Genomic DNA, 17,674 nt, shown 5'->3' with positions numbered 1-17,674 from the left:
CCGTACTGTGTGTCCCCCAAAACCTATGACTGCCAGAAGCTGGGCCTGGACATCAGTGTATGGATCACTCACTAAATTGCCCTGTTCTGTTCATTCCTTCTGAAGCCTCTGGCTCTAGCCACAGTTGGAAGACTGGATACTAGGCTAGATGGACCATGAGTCTTACCCAGTATGGCCATTCTGATTTTCTTAATAAAGGTCAGCAAGCTCCATTCAGTCTTAACAACTCAATTCTACTCCCACTGAGTTCAATAGTGCAAGATTGGGCTCTCAAAACAGTTTCAGCTTTTCTGCTGCGTTGAAGAATTAAAGCCAAATCCTAGGCAATGGAGCCAGTTTTACATAGAAGGCATTGTGCCATATGAACAGGTTATGGAGTTGGCAGATGAATTAAGTGGCCCAGTCAGCACAAGTATCTGATACAGCTGTACCTTGGACTGTGTAAGGATCTGGGGAAGATTAGCAGCCAAGGCCTTTGCTGATCTTTGCTGTTTGCAAACTGCCTCTTCATGCCCACACACAGAACTCTCCATTCAAGCATACAAAAGGTGCAAGTCCCCTGTGTGAACTCTCTGCTGCTTTCCTATCAAAAAGATAGCAGTTGGCTGGCATTTAGGGCATTATATGTCCATGTAAAAGGCATGCTGGGTTTGAGCTAAAAAAAAAAATTATGGACAAAACACTTTGTTTTGTAGCATTTAACCAACCAGTTGATGGGGCCCAGAAATCTCACATTGGTAAACATCAATAGAGGGAGGCTGAGGGTGTGGGGAGATGATGACAAACAAAAGGTGGGGTTTGGAATGAGAGGAGCTGGATCCAAAGTCAGGTTCCTTCCCCTCAGAAAAAGCAATATTAAATGTACATAACTGCACAGCATGGGACAGAAGAGCTGCTCTATCTAGCCTGGCTCAGCACACCATCCTCCTCTTTGCACAGGTTTAAGCAGATTTCATGGTATTAATACTGGGAACAAGGAGCAAAGAGTAATTGGAGTTACAAAATCAATTCTCCCCATCCAGTTATGCAAAGTTGACCACTTGTAGCTGTCTGAAAGAAAGGATATGGGATTCATTACTGCTATCAGAAAAACATGTTATCCTTTACTTCAAATGGGAGAGGTCTGTGATTTTCAAGATGAAGGATGAGAAGTCTAGCCTTATTATCCCAAAGGTTGTGTATCTGTGTACAGGCACACGTGAGAGATTTACCTAATAATTTTAGCTCCTTGTAGCATATGGCTTCATTACATTGTAAATTTTCCTTCCACTTCCTAAAAGTCCCACCTGAACTTGAAAGCTGTTTTCTAATCTCCTATAGGAAGTTCCAACCCACTCTGCAAGCTGCTTCATCTGGTTTTTAGTCAGATGCATCACAAGAGCCCTTGCAGTACCTCGTCTGTTTCAAATATCATGAGTTTAGTGTCTCCGATTATAGCTTAGCTGCCAGGAAGCATTGGAGAGACGCCATAACAGAATTAAATAAATTAAACTGTAAAAAATAAAAATACCGATATAAAAACCCATGATAATGATTTTGTTGATGATAAAATACAATTTTTGAAATATTATTGGTTATTAAAGAAGACAGAACACCACTTTCCATTTCTGCAAAAAGCCATATGAATTTCCCTGTAATGAGGCAGCTTCAGCTAAAATTACTTTATACCTGGAAGGCAAAAGCAGAGCATATCCCTTAGACTCCAACAGAAAGAAGGGTCTGGTCCTTCTAACCACTCACCATCCCTTAAACTCCCATCGTAGTCAATGGGAGAGAAGAGTGTTCAGCATCTCATATGAAAAAGCCCTAAAACAATACATTTGGTTTTTAATATAATCTACTCTTAAAACATAGGCAATTGAATGCATTAAATCTGAACAATAGGTTTTGGAAATTAGAACTGTATTCCCAACATTAATAGACACTATTCCATATTCCTTTTCATTATATACATAATTTTGGCCATGTTTAGAAAATTTCTTATTTCCAAAAATTGTTCTGGTTCAATGATGCTCTGAAAATCCTGGGTGAAATGCAGCCAGGTGCAAAAGGTTGTATGTGTCCCTGTGCTACACAAAGCTCCACCCTGCCCCTCTGTTGTGAAAGGGCATGGCTAGAGGTTCTTCAGCATCCCTTGCACACTGCAGATGGGGACTGAACATTGCTCATGGATACAACACCATAGAGGTGAGTACAGAGGGTGTTGCTACTAGATCTGTACTTAGCTGGACCCAGTCTCCCAAATACCAGCTATAAGTTAGCGTGAAATGGCTGTGGATGGCATTCTTGTTTATATAGGCTAGAATAATTGCTTCAGAGGGGCAGAGTTATGACCTGTTCACAGGTTTGCAAGTAGCTTTTTCATCCGCAGATTTGCCTATGCAATGTCTGATTAGTCAAGCTGTCCGTGGAAGGGTGAATGTCACCCCCATATGGTTTATCATATGACTAATGTATCAATACTATACCCATTAGCAAAGCACAAGTGAGAAAATGCAGCTTTTTTCACATGTTATATGTGGTTGAAAACCTAGCACCTCATTTCCTAAATATTCCATTTTATTTTCTAATTGACTACCAGACAGTTTTGACTAGAGAGTAGGTTCTTTGGCAATTTTACATCTCTCTGGTTCAGTTGCAACAAAGAGTAGAGAAGCAGATGCAAGTGCATCAATACACATCTGACTTAAATGCTCCGTTAATCTACATACAGTCTATGCTCTCTCTTGGTAACAAATGGAATAAAGTAGGTAGAACTAACACATTCCCCCTTGGCTTTTTTTCCTGTAGCTCGACTTCAGGCTTCATTTCTGGTGATTCCGAGAGCACTTTTCCCCCTGTGAATTTTTAGCAGATCTGCCGGAGTTCATTTCAAATCTAACAATTCTAAAATCTGTCATTCCTATTGAGTCGCCCATTCTTCAATAAACCCTCAAAGAAACAATTAAGAGCTCCAGGCTCGCTTCTGCTTCTGCACTGTACCCATGCTGTTTTGCCACAGCAAGGATTACAAGAGTTGAATCCCAAAACAGTGGGTTGGATCCTCACCTTTGAAAGCAGATTCACAGTGCTCAGGGCCTGGGTCCACTATCTTCACTGTGGATACATTTAAAATAGATATTTACTCTGATAATACAAAAGCTATATAATAGTTTACAAAAATATTACAGCATTTAAACACTGTCAGGAAAGCAACATTTTCCAGACATTTAAGTGGATGAGTTTTACCAGCCACACATTAGGATACTAAACCAATCTGCCTTTTCAATCAATCACTCAAGAATCCAAATTATATCTGACTTCCATGAATAGATATCCAGTAAGAAATAAATATGTAATCTCCTACAACAACCTATTGTTTATATGAGCTACTAAGTAATCTATTCTTCAGGATTATCCTCTCACTACAGAGAAGAGGAGTAAGGCACAGATACTGCAGATACTTCTACATGTGCTTAACTTTAGGCATGTGTGTAAGTCTTTGCAGGATCTGGTCTTAAATGTCCTGGTCTAAAATGAAATAAAAATGCATTTTTGGACTTAATCTTAAAAGATGTTCAGCCACTCCTAACTTCAGTAAGAGTGCTCTGAATTTCCTGCAGTTGTTCACTAGCTTATGAGATTGGACCCTTAATGAATTAAAGTCCATACTTGGAGAAAAAAAAAAGATCTCTACACTCAGTATTCAACAGCACTTTCTCTGTGAAGCTTCAAGCATCTATATGCAACCCCCTGCTACTCACAAAATTGAGAGCACCTTTGCCTTTGACCCCTTTTATTAGGCAGCTGTGGTTTGTAAGAAAATTGATTCAAAGTGCATCACAATAGGTGACAAGATTTTAACCAGAAGCAAAACAAGGGTTCTTGAAAACACACAACTTTAGTTTATCTTTGATGCTTTTCAAGACAGTGATTTTTGAATAAAATAAGCAAAGCTAAAAAATGTTGTTGACTCAGGAAAGAGGGATTGGGGTGACACAACATAAATACATTCAGCCAAATTCTGCTCCCAATTACATTTCTGACTTTGACATCATAAAAGAAAGTGTATATTCAATATCACCATTATCACTAATTGTTTATTATGAATAACATGCTTTAATTATTTTCTTTGTGATAGAACTATAAAACTACAATACTTTGTTGGGATGCTAAATATGACACAGTCAATATCATGGAGCTAATATTATTGGGCCAAATTCAGATGTGAATTGAAGTGGCTCTAATAGAGTTTAAACTGTTGTGATTTACACTTTCCTCCAGCTCTTTCAGTATCTTAATATACTATTTTCCCTTATAGTTACATTGACTTACCAAAAAGAAAAGGAGTACTTGTGGCACCTTAGAGACTAACAAATTTATTAGAGCATAAGCTTTCGTGAGTGCTACTCTGAAAATTGACTTACCAGTATGTCACCTACAACTGCTCATGCTTCACCTCTCAAATTGGCTCCCAGAGTCTAAGGTAGTTTAAACTGAGGATGTTTACAGAGTGAGGAGTGGGAAAATATTATCACCTTAAATTCACCTTCCAGTCTGACACACAGACTTTACACCAAATGCATCCGATGAAGTGAGCTGTAGCTCACGAAAGCTTATGCTCTAATAAATTTGTTAGTCTCTAAGGTGCCACAAGTACTCCTTTTCTTTTTACAGACTTTACAAATACACTTTGTTACCAATATCCAAATTTTACTTTAAGAGAATTTGCTGTTAAATCACAGACGTTAAATTTTCTTTCACAAAAAACTAATAGCTGGTGTTAGTATTTGAAAAAAATTCTGAGAAGTCTGACAGAGCTCATCAAAATATTTTCTTCTAAACATTTTTCCCAACAAAATGATGTTTCAAACAAACATTGAACATAATAATTCAGTTTTGATAAACACTGTCCAGTTTTTCAATGAAAAACAATAAACCAAAATATTTTTGTTTCTCCAGAAAAGTGTTTGGGATTTAGCTACCAATTTTCATTTTTCTGGTTTTTTTTGTTTTTGAAAAAAAAATTCTGAACAAAATTTTTTGTTTTGTTTTTACTGAAAACAGGTTTTGAAAACTGAAAAATTCAGTGAGAGTTCAGGATTTTGTTTATTTGTTTTTAATTAAAGAAAAAACCTTTGCAGGAAATTTCAAAAAAGAATTTCATTTTCTGTGAAAAATAATTGGCATTTTTAATTAGCTGAGAATATGATAGGTCTGACTTTCCCTTTAACACTCAGGGCCAAGTTTACAAAAATGGTAGAAAAATCCTTTTTCCACATGAAAATGTGGGTTTGTGTGCAACTCTACATTTGAAAACCACCTTAGGCAGAGGTTTGGGGGGTTTTGGAACAGTTTACTCTATGCCACTCAGGTGGTTTTTTTATTTATTATTTTACAGTGTTCATGTTTAAGTTAAAGTTACCAAAACAAACTGTAAGTATATAACCTTGAGATGTGATCTTCTCAGCTTCCATCTAGCCCTGAATCCTCTCCAAAATTCAACCCCTCTCACCCCCGTATGGAGGAGAAGGCATTTACAAGGCTATTTTGTTGCCTCTGGGATATTTTCTCCCTGGAAAAAAAAGGAGACTGAGGAAGAGTGTCTCCTTTTCTACTCTCCTTACCCCAGCAGTGTGGGGTCCTGTTCTACCCCTTTCTCCCTGAAACAAAAAAGGAGGTAGAGAAGGGCATAGACCTATATGTAAAGAAAGGCAGAAAGATGTCACCTGCTTTCTCCTCCTACTGGTAAGGAAAGCTCAGAAAACTCCACAAGCCAGGCACCAACTTCTCCCATAGCTCACACTTCCATTCCCCTGACTGGTGAGGCCTTACTTTTACTTTACTAGTCACTGGGGGAGCCCTGCAGCCAGGGAACAACCACAAGTCAGGAAGAGAAATTAACTTTGTTCTGCTCTGTTTCAGTAAGGAAATGCACTTCTCTCTCCAGGCCCTCTTAACTTTTACCCAACCATTGACCATCAGAAACATTATCAAGATCAAAATCACAGTAGAGTTGACATAAGTGCACCTCTGCTTAGATGTGGCGCTCCATGTTTCCTGCAGTGAGCCTAATGTCATGTCACAAATGCATCTCAGGACAGCGGCAGTACTGGAAAAGTGAGGCTTTGCCATTGAGAAAGTGTGGCTTTGCATTCAATGAGGAAAACAGGGAGGTGGGCAGCAGGGGAGTGAGGGGGATGTACAACAAATTTGAATTGCAGCCCCTATCCTCAAGACAGAGAGCACCACATAGGAAGAACAGAACTGAATAGACTTTATTCACTTAGGAGTCTTTAAGAGCCTCAAGACACAGTACAAACTTGTATCACATTATCAGACAGGCCCCCTCATGACACCAATGTCTGCAGAGGCTCATGAATATGTAAATACTATATGTATCTTGGAAACATGCTTGACAGGAGAATAGCTAAAATGAACTGATTCTAGTTATAAGCCCATCAGAATGCCATTCTTTATGTTTGAACAGGCAGCCTATTGCTAGGTGACAGATCATTAAGGCTATCTACTCAGTCAGCGGAAATGAAGAAATAATTCGTTTATAATAACCTTCAGATGACCTCTCAGGCAAAGGGAGTCTTAAAGTGCTATCTCTACTGATACATGTCACGCCTGCATGTGGGGTGGTTCTGGCCCTGCAGTAATAGTACGGCTGCTGGTGAAACAGAGTAATAAACACCTACTGACAGGGCCGTAGCGTGAAAAGATCTCATCACTTGCCATTAGCAGGCTGATGAATAATTCAGGCCTCTCCATCAGAGGTATGAATTTAAGTCTGCGCTGTGCTATACACACTTATAGATAGAAAGTAAGCAAGAGGGAGCTGCTTGCTAGAATTAAACAGGGGCTAGCTAAGCTCACGTATTAGACCACATGGATGGCTACAGAAAACAAGATGCATGTGAAGTGGCGTGCATGAACATGCACCACTCTGAGACACACTAGAGAAAGGTTAATGATGGTGGGTTCACCTCCCTCCCCTATTCTGCAGGCCTGTGGTATGAATGCTGCTCTTGGCCATCTCTTATTTTCATTTCCTCCTCGTGAACTGCTCATTATTCCCTCCCCCATGGGTCCACAGTAGAGTTTCTCACTGTCCCCACAAAACACCTGCCTCTGTATATGTTCATCTTCTACTTCCTTGAGAGTCTCAGAAGTGAAGAGAATAGCAATGTACAGCCCACCAATCCACCTGCCTCTCCCCACCCTGTACACTGTCTCTGTGTGGAACAGCTTTCCTAGATCCACGCCCTTCCAACATGAGACAAAAGGTGGCTGTCTTCTGCATGCTACTCCAGCTGAAAGAGAGAAGAGTGTTGGTCTTCCACAGCCCCAGGAGACCTGGAGAGTTTTCACCACCTGATACTTATTCCACATCCCTTTCCTGAGCTGAAGAGAAGAAATGGAAAGGGCAGCCCTTCGTTTGCTTTAGCTTTTTTCTTTTCCCTTATGAAAAGAAGATGGCAACACTGCATCTTCCTACCCAATGTCAAATACATTGCAAAGCTGGACTCCAAGCCTAATCCATAACTGCAAATCATACAAATAATTTGCAGGACTCCTGGATACTTGTTCAAACATGGTCCATTGAAAAATGACTTGTGCTGGTGGTAAGCAGGGCTTAGTTTGTGCCAGGGCTGAGCCCCAGCACCTCGGGGCTTGCTGCATCAGTTCTCAATGTAAAACAATTGCTTTAGCCCCGGCACCTCTTTCATTACAAATTAAGCACTGGTGGTAGGAAATCAGGATACTCATTTGACAGTGTCCTAATACTAGATTTTTTTAATCCAGCATTAAAATGAATGTTATAAAATCACAGGTTACTAAATGATTCAGAGTTTTATTTACTAGACAATTTCCATCAGTTCATGGAACTACAAAAATCTTTAAAATCTGGTGTGCAATTGCCCTTGATTGTGCAAAGAGATTGATCTTAGAAGGTGAAAAAAGCTTTCTCGGCCCACCTGAAAACAGAGGCATGTTCACATTACAGAAATTGCTTCATTTAAGCATCTTATTTACAGTATAAAATGAATGACAACAATGAAGAATTTAAGGTGATATAGGAAGAAGGCATTTTATGAAATCAGACAAGGGGCAGGATATTTCCAGAGTACCTAAATGACTTAGGATCATGTTTTATTGACTTTTAATGGGACTTGTATTCCTAAGTCAAAATGCACTTCTGAAAATCCCACCCAGGCCTTTACTGAATTTATTACCTGAAAATCTACTTTCTAGATGCATAGTACGTACCACTGTGAGTAACAGATCTGACCCAAATAGTTCCTGGTAAGTAGAATTAGAGGAAAAAGTGTTAAAACATTTTTTTTTAAACTGAAAGCCTCAATTCTTTTCTCGGTGGTCAGGCATAAGTTCAATAACCTGCAAAGGGCTGTACAGAACAATCACAATTGTTTGCAGGGCCCCCGAAGTGCTCCTTTCATTAAGAATTTCTATCAGCTCAAGAACTGGTTATTTCATCTTCTGGGAACAACAAGAAAATGGAAGGAGATGGTTCCAGTTATGAGGGTTCCTCTAGGAATGCTTTCTTCCCACATAATTGCTGCAGAGAGACACGTGATAAAAACATTGCTGTTAATCATGGTGCTTAAAAGAATCCTTTTCTCATATTTTAAATGTCTGTATTTCTTTAAATCTTGCCTGGGGTATATTATAGGTTAATCTAAATATAAATTAGAAGTCTCAGTTCATATCCATGAGAAGAACCCCACAAGATCCATTCACAGGCTGAATCCTACTTGTAGAAGTTGAACCTCCATTGTTGGCTTCTAGAAATGGGCTAGTGACCTGAATTCATCCCACTTTTCCACTCTTCTGGGGCCAGGTGCCCCCAACAGGGGATGTAAGGGTATCCCAGGCCAGGGGTGCTGGAACAAATTTTGTAGCGGGGGTGCTGAAAGCAGAAACCATGTATTTGGTTATTGTTACTACTTCAAGATAGGGGGTGCTGCCATACCCCAGGCACTCCTAAGTCCAGCACCCCGACCTCAGGTGGCCTGTAAAACAGCGTGCCTGCCCTGTAGCCCCACTTTGCTGGCCAAGCATGGCTCTGCAGAAGCTTGTTCCAATTTTGCTTTCTTTCAGGGCTCCACACAGGCCTTCTCATGGCCAGCACCACAGCTAGGGGCTGATTTAACAACAGAAACAATTCAAAGCAATCTTCCCAGTCTCAGAATGAAGCCCATCACCACAACACAAAAGTTCATACTTAGGCATTTTCAGCCAGTGCTGGAGCTCTTCTTCTGATCCAGTCTGCTCTTCACCAAGCAGCCACTCCCAGCTCTTCCAAGCGCAGTTCACCTTTCTTCAACTCTCTCTGGCTCAGAGAGGTCAGCAGGCAAATCCCATCTGCTGTTATCCTTGCCCTCCCCTAGTTCCTCAGGGTCTCCTGTAGGTGTCTTGCTCTCTGCAGTCTCTGCCACAACTTCCTCTAACAGCAGCATTACTTCACTGGATTGAAAGAGCTCAGTAAATAATACACCCCCTTTCCTTGCTGCTCTCTCCCCCTTTATATGGCCCAGGTGCCTCCCTTTAAGTCCAATTGAACAGCAGGTAATCGGTCACAGATACATTGGATCCCACTCCCTCTTAAGGGGCCAGCCATCCTGCGAGATAGCCATCTTCCACCACCTCCTAAAACCCTATTAGAGTCATGGAAGGAGCAAAAAGTGGTCCCCCTACCCTAAGCAACAGGAACTGGGAAACACTTGCTTCTGCTCCAATTGGCTTCTACTCTACAGCAGGTAACAACCCATGAACTTTTGGCTGGTAAAAACCCACCACTGAGGTTACCTTGGAAACAATCTCCAATTGGTAGAAAGTCCCTATGAGTTCTCTAGCTACTGGCTAAGTAAAGCACATGTGGCACTTCCTGCCCTTGCCTTAGTGGGTTATTTGTGAGTAAGCATAGAACTCTAAACCCTCCCTGAGATGAGGGTATATCCAGTGTTTTAGCTGAACAGCAAAATGATACATCTTTATCTTGTATAGTGTCTTTCACAGAATCTCTCCCTCCAGATATTTACAGAAACCATAGAACAAATTGCAGAGTCAAAAAATAGCAAAAGGGAGTGAGAAAATAAGTATAGGCAAGTAGGGACAGATTTTCCGTGGCACTAAAATGAGAAAGTCAGTGAGGCAGAGAGATTCAGGGAGGCTCTTCCAAACAGTAGGAGCTGTAGAAAAGAGGGCTCTCACACCCACAATGACCAGATGAGGCTAGTGATGTCTTCCTCTTTTTATACATGCAAGAACTAATAACCATTACACCTTTACCATCTCATACTTAGGGAATAAACAGACTAAGATGTACTGTCTTGCTGTGCTTTGAATGAAGTGGTAAACACAAATACCAAAGAACATATCAGGGTGTTCCAAGAAGCACAAAGAGGGACTTGCAAAAGCCAGATGTTTCTACATTTTGACAAAATGCTGCACTTAAACCATCATTAATCACATATTCACAGCCTTTAGTCTATTGTAGGTATATCTACATGTATATGGCACATATTTATATCTATACATTATTTACACAAGAAGGAAATTATGTAAACTAGTGAAATTATACCTGAGGTGCTCCCATTCCAGATAATAGAGCTTGGAAGGTTTTACTCTCTATACCCACTATACAACTAAGACATGACAGTTCAGTGAAGGAAAAGGTATGTTTACCTCAGGAAAGAGTGTCTTTATGACACCGATCTGCTCTGATGAATCCACTAATGTGAAATTTCTGACCCAATAGGCAGTGATCGCACAGCGCTGAGACTCCTCTCATTATTCATGAAATATGTGCTGTACAGTGTCAGCTCTCTCCCTGCAGAGTTGCTGCCAAGCAATTACTCATTTCCATCACTTAGGGTTTTTTCCCCCCTTTCCCTTTATTTTATTATTTTTGGTAGGTGTCTGTATATTCATCACACTTCAAGAAGCAAAAACACAGTCCTGAAATGAAGATAATGCTTGTCTTGTTTGATTTGAAATAGAAAAGCACGTCCAAGTCCTTAAAAATTGATGTTGTTTTAAACTTTACAACAAGCAATAGGGGAAACTGGTATCCGCAGAAATAAATGGAGAGCAATCAAGAGCATTTTCATTGTTATACATAGTTGCTCCTGGAGAGATGGTGCGAGGACTATCTTCTATGACCTGATTTGTTCATCCAACTCTCCCTGAAAACATCAGTAACAGGTACAGTGATTCGAAAAAGATTTTTTTCCAGTAGTACATCCACTTATGCTGGCCTTGGGTAATAAGGGAGGGGTAATCTCCATTTTCAAATTTGAACCCACTCATATATTGCAAGTTCAAAAGTCCAACGCCAACGTTACTGGGTTTGCATTATCCTTAGGGGAATGTCGGAAAGAGGAAAAAAGTGAGAGAGAGAAAAAAAAGACAGCTTTTATAGGTTATATAGGATACTCATTTATGTCAGCCTAGTTTTTTGGTGGGCTCTTCTATTCCTTATACATATCATATGCCTCCATCTTGAAATATACATGGATTAAAATCCCAATGACTCTCATAAGGAAACCACTGTTGAAGGAATTCCCGAAGTCCCAGCCTATACAAGGCAAACCACTATGTATAATTATGGTATTAATACACAGTTTAAATATGGTTTTAGCTAATCAGTATGGATAGGGCCAAACATCTGCTATAGGTTGGGGGTAAGGCTTTCAAAAATGGTTTGAGATGGCTCCATTTTTTGGGTGCCCAACTTGACACAACTTAAAGGAGTCTGATTTTAGTGCTTAGTAGTCACCCTGTGGAAAAATCAATCTCCTTTAGAGGTGCCTCAAGTTGCTTACAGGGAAGAAACATGGAGCCTTCCCTAAACAGTACTACTGCCCAGTGTGGAAAAGGAGGGCTGCTTAACCCATTCAGAAATATTTTGTTCCAGTGAGAGGGAAGGCAAATGCCAATACAATTAGCAATCTGGGACTGAAAGAGACTTACCAATGCAAATGCTCAAATGTTTCAGCTAGGTCAGAATCCACTCTTTCAGCTGCTTATGTGAGATGAATCTTAAGAGATCCTCCATTGTTATTTGCTTCTTTCATATTCACAGCAACTCAAGTTCCCACACATCTCTCTCTTGGTTCCAGTTTAGCCATGAACTCTTTTTGTTCTCAACCTCAGTACAGAGGTAGAAAGACAAGAACAGAAAAAGCAAAATAATGTAACTACAAAACTCTTTTCCTGTTGATCACTCAAGGAGTCCCTCCCTGTGAAATGGAATCTTCATTGGAGGTTGTGGTTTTCCACTAGGTCAATCACAGTTTCAGGTCCCTTTGGTAACCTACTGACTCCTATCACTACTATATGTAGGTTTTTGAGTGGTTTGAAGGGTATTCATTACAATACACAAAAACTCCACTTGTATATTTGACAGCAGTTTTCTTAGCTGACATACCAGGGATTAAACAGACTTACATCCTCTGTGGCTCAGGCACAGAGAGGTACACACAACATACACTGACCAGAGGCATACATATACACAAAATAAAACAAACCATGGCTTCCTACTATAGAACTTCATGGCTATCACTATGCTGCACACCTTCGTTACTTGGAACTGTAAAGCAGCAGAAGGGATAGAACCCAGATATGCCTGCTCCCAAAGCACAGGCCCCTACTATGAATATATCATCTCCATTATTTGTAAATGTTAGCAGTATGACATTTATGGCATGAAGTAGAGAAGTTCTGATTCCAGCTGACAAAGGGTATTGGTATACCCAACAAAATCAGTAGATTGCCATTTATGCAGTTATTTTGCTCACTCTTGCCTTTGGACTGCTGCAGTATGATTCTGTAACTTTTGCCCCACAGCTGCTGAAGTAAATATAGAATCACTGTGATCTTAGGCACATGTTCATTTTGCTTACATATTATTACATTTTTATCTTTAAATTAATGAATTTGCTAAGGAAACTTAAAACCTGGTTTTATTGAGGAAACGGCTGCCCGGAATAGATAGGATCCACCAGTTTGGCAAGCCAGGTTTCTGTCCAAGCCAGAGCAATAGCAAAGTGCTCTGAGTGGGATGTTCCATAGCAATTAAATGATTACCCAGGATCAACAACCCTTAGCTGGTGTATGACATTCTAATCCAATATCCAGCCCAGGTGAGGTTGAAATTGTACACAGAACACATCCTAATGGAAGATGGCATACAGTATGAAGATAATGCAGAATTGTTTAACGTTGCTTCAAGGGGATCAGTTTTATTTTTCAGCTAGATTGATGCTTGTTTCTCTGCCTTATTCTCATCTCCACACAAGAAAAAGAAATATATCCTTTAGAAGACAGACAATTTGTCCACCAGCCAATGATCTTTAAAAACTCTGAAGTCTATTCTTATCTCAAGACATTAGAGATTTACACATGTAACTCCCATTAGTCTGAATGGGAGCGACACATCTCCTACATCCAGCCACATGAGAACAGACCTCTGTATCTTTAGAATCACTGATTTATTTCACAACTGACACACAAGTCTCTTTACTGATACTGTAGATTTATTGTAATACCACACAGTACAAATTAACATTGCTCCAAATGTATATCATGTTGATAGAGTATTTTCATCCATTTTCAGCATAATAATATATTGGAGCACTGGATGCACAGGAAGTGAGGGAAAATGATAGAGAAAATAATGAGGATGGTTATGTTCTGAGTTTTAAAAGAAACTAGCCAACTCACATATTGACTGTGTTTGGTTCCATTCCTGAGAAATACTGTTTTCTCATTATGCCTGATATTTGTTATAAAGGCTGAGCCTTGATCAGTCATACATTCTTCTCAAAATCAGGTCAAAACCCACAAACTTCAGTTCACCTGTATTTCAGTCATTTTTCATCAAGATTCACATTTATGGGGAGTCTAGAAATCAGAGCAAAATTTGAACTGAAACCAGTGCGTATGGGCAAGTTTCATCTCTTTCATACTGATCCCCTCCTCCTCCTCCTCATCCCTCGACATTATCCAGCTTTGTTTATGATTTAATAGCGGATAAACTATGCTTCTCCTGACATCTTCATGAGACAGCTGGGTGCCTTCAGGGAAGCTGGCTAGCTGACTGTGACTTGAATCTTTTGTCTTCAAAGGGTCCAACAGAGGTAGGTCTGTTTCCCCGACAAAGCCTCCCGAGTCCTATTGCTTCCTATATACTGCTCTGCAGACCTGAAACACCTCAAAAGTACATTTCACATAGGGGCTAAAGTAAGCAGTAAGTAAAGTGAGTAAGTACAGCCCCACCTCCTCTCAGTGGCTTCGGAGTGCAGCACCACCCCACATCTCCGAACCACTCCTTGGTCAATGAGGTGGGAGCTCCACCCACTGCTCCCCTTCAATCTAGTTGATCACAAGGCAACTAGGAAAAAATCTCTAGTTTAGTCCATTATGGGCATCTCAGGTCCCAGAAATGCAGTCAGCGGCTGTGTGTAGGCACAAACAAGGCCTGATGGAGGCTTCTGCACGGACCTTTGTCACCCAACAATGCCTCTGCCCCAAAGATAGCAGATGGGCATAGCAGGTCAGGTGACTGCCCTTTGAAGATTCCAGAAGGGGATCAGGCAACTGCATGCTCCTCAAAGTCATAAAGAAAGAGGTTACTTGCCACAGTCCTTCACACAAGGATTGAGTGGGGGAGTCAGGTGTTTTGGTGGGTGGCATGTCCCTATGATAGCCCAAATGCTGTAAAATATTAATTTTTTTAAGCTTTAATCTTGAAAAGATTGGCTGACATGAAACCAGGCAACACTTGCATAGTGCAGGAGTCACTGTTATTCACATTTCATGTTTAGATGTGGAAGTTTTGCATATTACTGTTCTTCTTCCCTGTCTCAGCCCACAGTTACACTAGTGGAAGACACAAGGGGGCCTGAGTTCACTAAAGAGCAGAAGCAGTAGCTATAAGCTCTCCCACTTCGCTGCAGATAACATCTATATTTTTGGCATCTGGCTAGAGCTGGTGAGAGGCATGGCCTGGGCAAATAAGATCCATTGATTCAGCCCATCCCTGCAGCAGCCTCCAAATATATGGTTTCTGTGAAGCCCACAACAAAATTTAAAGCTACCCGAATAGGGGGCAATCTCAGAGAAATACTGCCTGTCCTCCAGTGGGGATCAGTTCCCTAGCACACAAAAAAGGTATTTCACAAAATAGCAAGGGTAAAATTTGCACCAGCCACTTGAGCAGGGGTAAAGTTGGTGCCATGTATTTGTATGATTTAAGAGAGAGTTTGTGAAGTTCCTTGTAGTGCTGTTAAAATGAGTGGAGGTACATGCTTGGGGTGAGCAAGAAGGACTCAGATAGGGAAGTTACTTACTTTGTTGCAAGTGAAATTCTTCAAGATGTGTGGTCTATATGTGTATTTCACTGTGGGCATGCATGCACTCTATGCTTGTGAGACCAGAGAATTCTTGCAAGCAGTTCCTGTTAGTTCTTACCTGAGGCCTTGCTCTCCTCGCACTTTGCAACAAGGATATAAAGAGTAGAGTGGACCAATCACCTCTCCAGGTCTTTCTCTGCCACGAATCTAGTCATGATCCGAAGCAGAGGGGAAGAAGGGTGGGTAGTCGACTCAACATTTTTAATCACAAATTAAAATTCCGAATGATTACACTGGTTGGTCAATAATACTATCCCTGAAAAGAACACCTGGTTCACAGCTATCTATATGAAAGATGTATACTTTCATGTGGACATTCACCCAACCTGCAAAAGATTCCTCAGGTTTATGGGGACTCCAACCACTATCAATACAGGGTGCTGCCATTCAGTGTAGCAACCATATCCAGGGTCTTCACCAAAGTGTTTCTAGTAGTAACAGCACAGTTCAGACAGGTGGCTTCACCATCTTCCCATATTTAGATGACTGGTTTCTTGTTGGCAGGATGCACCTAGAAACCCTCGCATCAACCTTGTCACTGTTTCAGTTGGTCCCCCTGACCTGCTCTGCATACCCGTGGTGTGGGACACAAGGAGAGTAGGCACATTGGTGTGGACCAATGGATATTGTTTACATAGAGAGTATAAAGTACCTACAGTGACCTACTCAAATACCCGCTCTCAAATAACACGTTCTCTTTGGAATCAGTTAAAATAATTTAAGATCTGAACATTGTGAAAATCTCCCAGCATTTTTGAGGGACTTGCCAGGTCTGTGTATAAGAGTTCATGTCCTCTATCACATTTTTCAAAGCCAATGAAATTTCAGTGCATCTTTTAAAATATGTATGTTATTTCAGCATATATTTAGCTTTTCTATTTGTGTTTAATTTGTTGCATATAACTTTCTAATAAATATCACGTTACTCTTTAGTTAATATTTTCATAACAATGGAAGTAATTCCAAATAGGTGCATCGTCAGTAGGAAAAGAGGGGTGTTCTTCACTTGGGTTAGCTTACATGATAAAATCCTAATGAAAACAAGGCGGTTTGTAGTTTCAAACAAATTATTAAATCAAAGTAAACTCTAGCCTCCCCCTTGACCCTTTACCTTGTCTTGCTAACTTGTGAGGCAGTTACAAACTGACTTATCTTCACTAGGGTTTTACCTCATGTGTTAGCTAATACGAGTTAAGAACACACTTTTTTCCCTAGTGAAGATAAGACCAAACTTGAATCCTTGAGAGTCAGGAAACCATTTGGACTCTCATGGCTGATTGATAACAGGGTTGGATGAACCAGATTGGATAACAAAGCTATTAATCCATCCCTTCAGCCAAACCTAAATTGAACCTTTCTGGATAACATTTGTGCCCTCTCCCCCGCCCACACACACTATTTTTTGATGTGGTCCAAGCCTCATCATGGAATGGAAACAGAAGTGACAACATATAATGAGAAATCCTGTTTACATGAAACTTTCAGCCCCACTTTGCAAATCTGATGAGTCAGATACTTCAGATAAGCATCCAGGCTTTTCAGGGTTGAACAGAAGTTTCAAACTTTTTTGAGGTTTGCAATCACTGTTATATATCCAATACAATAAATTCCTAAATTCACCAGAATGCATTTGAAGATACACTGGGCTAAAATTAATAGCTGGGCTAAAATTAATAGCTGCAGTAGTCTTTCACAGCTCTGAGTCCATATATAGTGCTGATATGGCATTTAAATGATTTAGCCGATAAGATCTAAGGAAAGGGATATTGCAGCTGAGTAGGAGATAACTACATATTTTATCTGCTCTCCTTGTGTCACTGCTATGACTGGTCTCAATATTAAATGAAATTGGGAGCTCTGAGATCACAGCTAATAAGCCATCACAAGAGCTACAAATTAGAGCTGGTCAGTGACAGTTCAACAGACCATGTTCCTCTGGAATATAGAGCTTCATCAAAAATGAAACACTTCATGAAATAAATCTGATTTCACCAAAGTTTTGTTTCAGAAGAAGACAGAGAAAAGAGTTGAGACAATACCAAAACATCCCATTATAACATTATTTGAATTAATTGTTTTGATTGTTCATTTCAAAGTGACATTTCAAGTGTCTTTCATTTTGTATTATAATATAATCAATTATTTTCAAAAGTGGATATTGATTCTGAATGTTTTGATTTTGTCAAAACACGAAAACATTCCACGTGACCCAACCTGAGCTTTTCTTTTTTAATTTTGTTTTTGTTCAC

The sequence above is a fragment of the Dermochelys coriacea genome, chromosome 5, assembly GCF_009764565.3.
Source record: "Dermochelys coriacea isolate rDerCor1 chromosome 5, rDerCor1.pri.v4, whole genome shotgun sequence".
Lineage (NCBI taxonomy): Eukaryota > Metazoa > Chordata > Testudines > Dermochelyidae > Dermochelys > Dermochelys coriacea.
The sequence above is the reverse complement of the archived record's forward strand: the minus strand, read 5'-3'. Positions refer to the sequence as shown.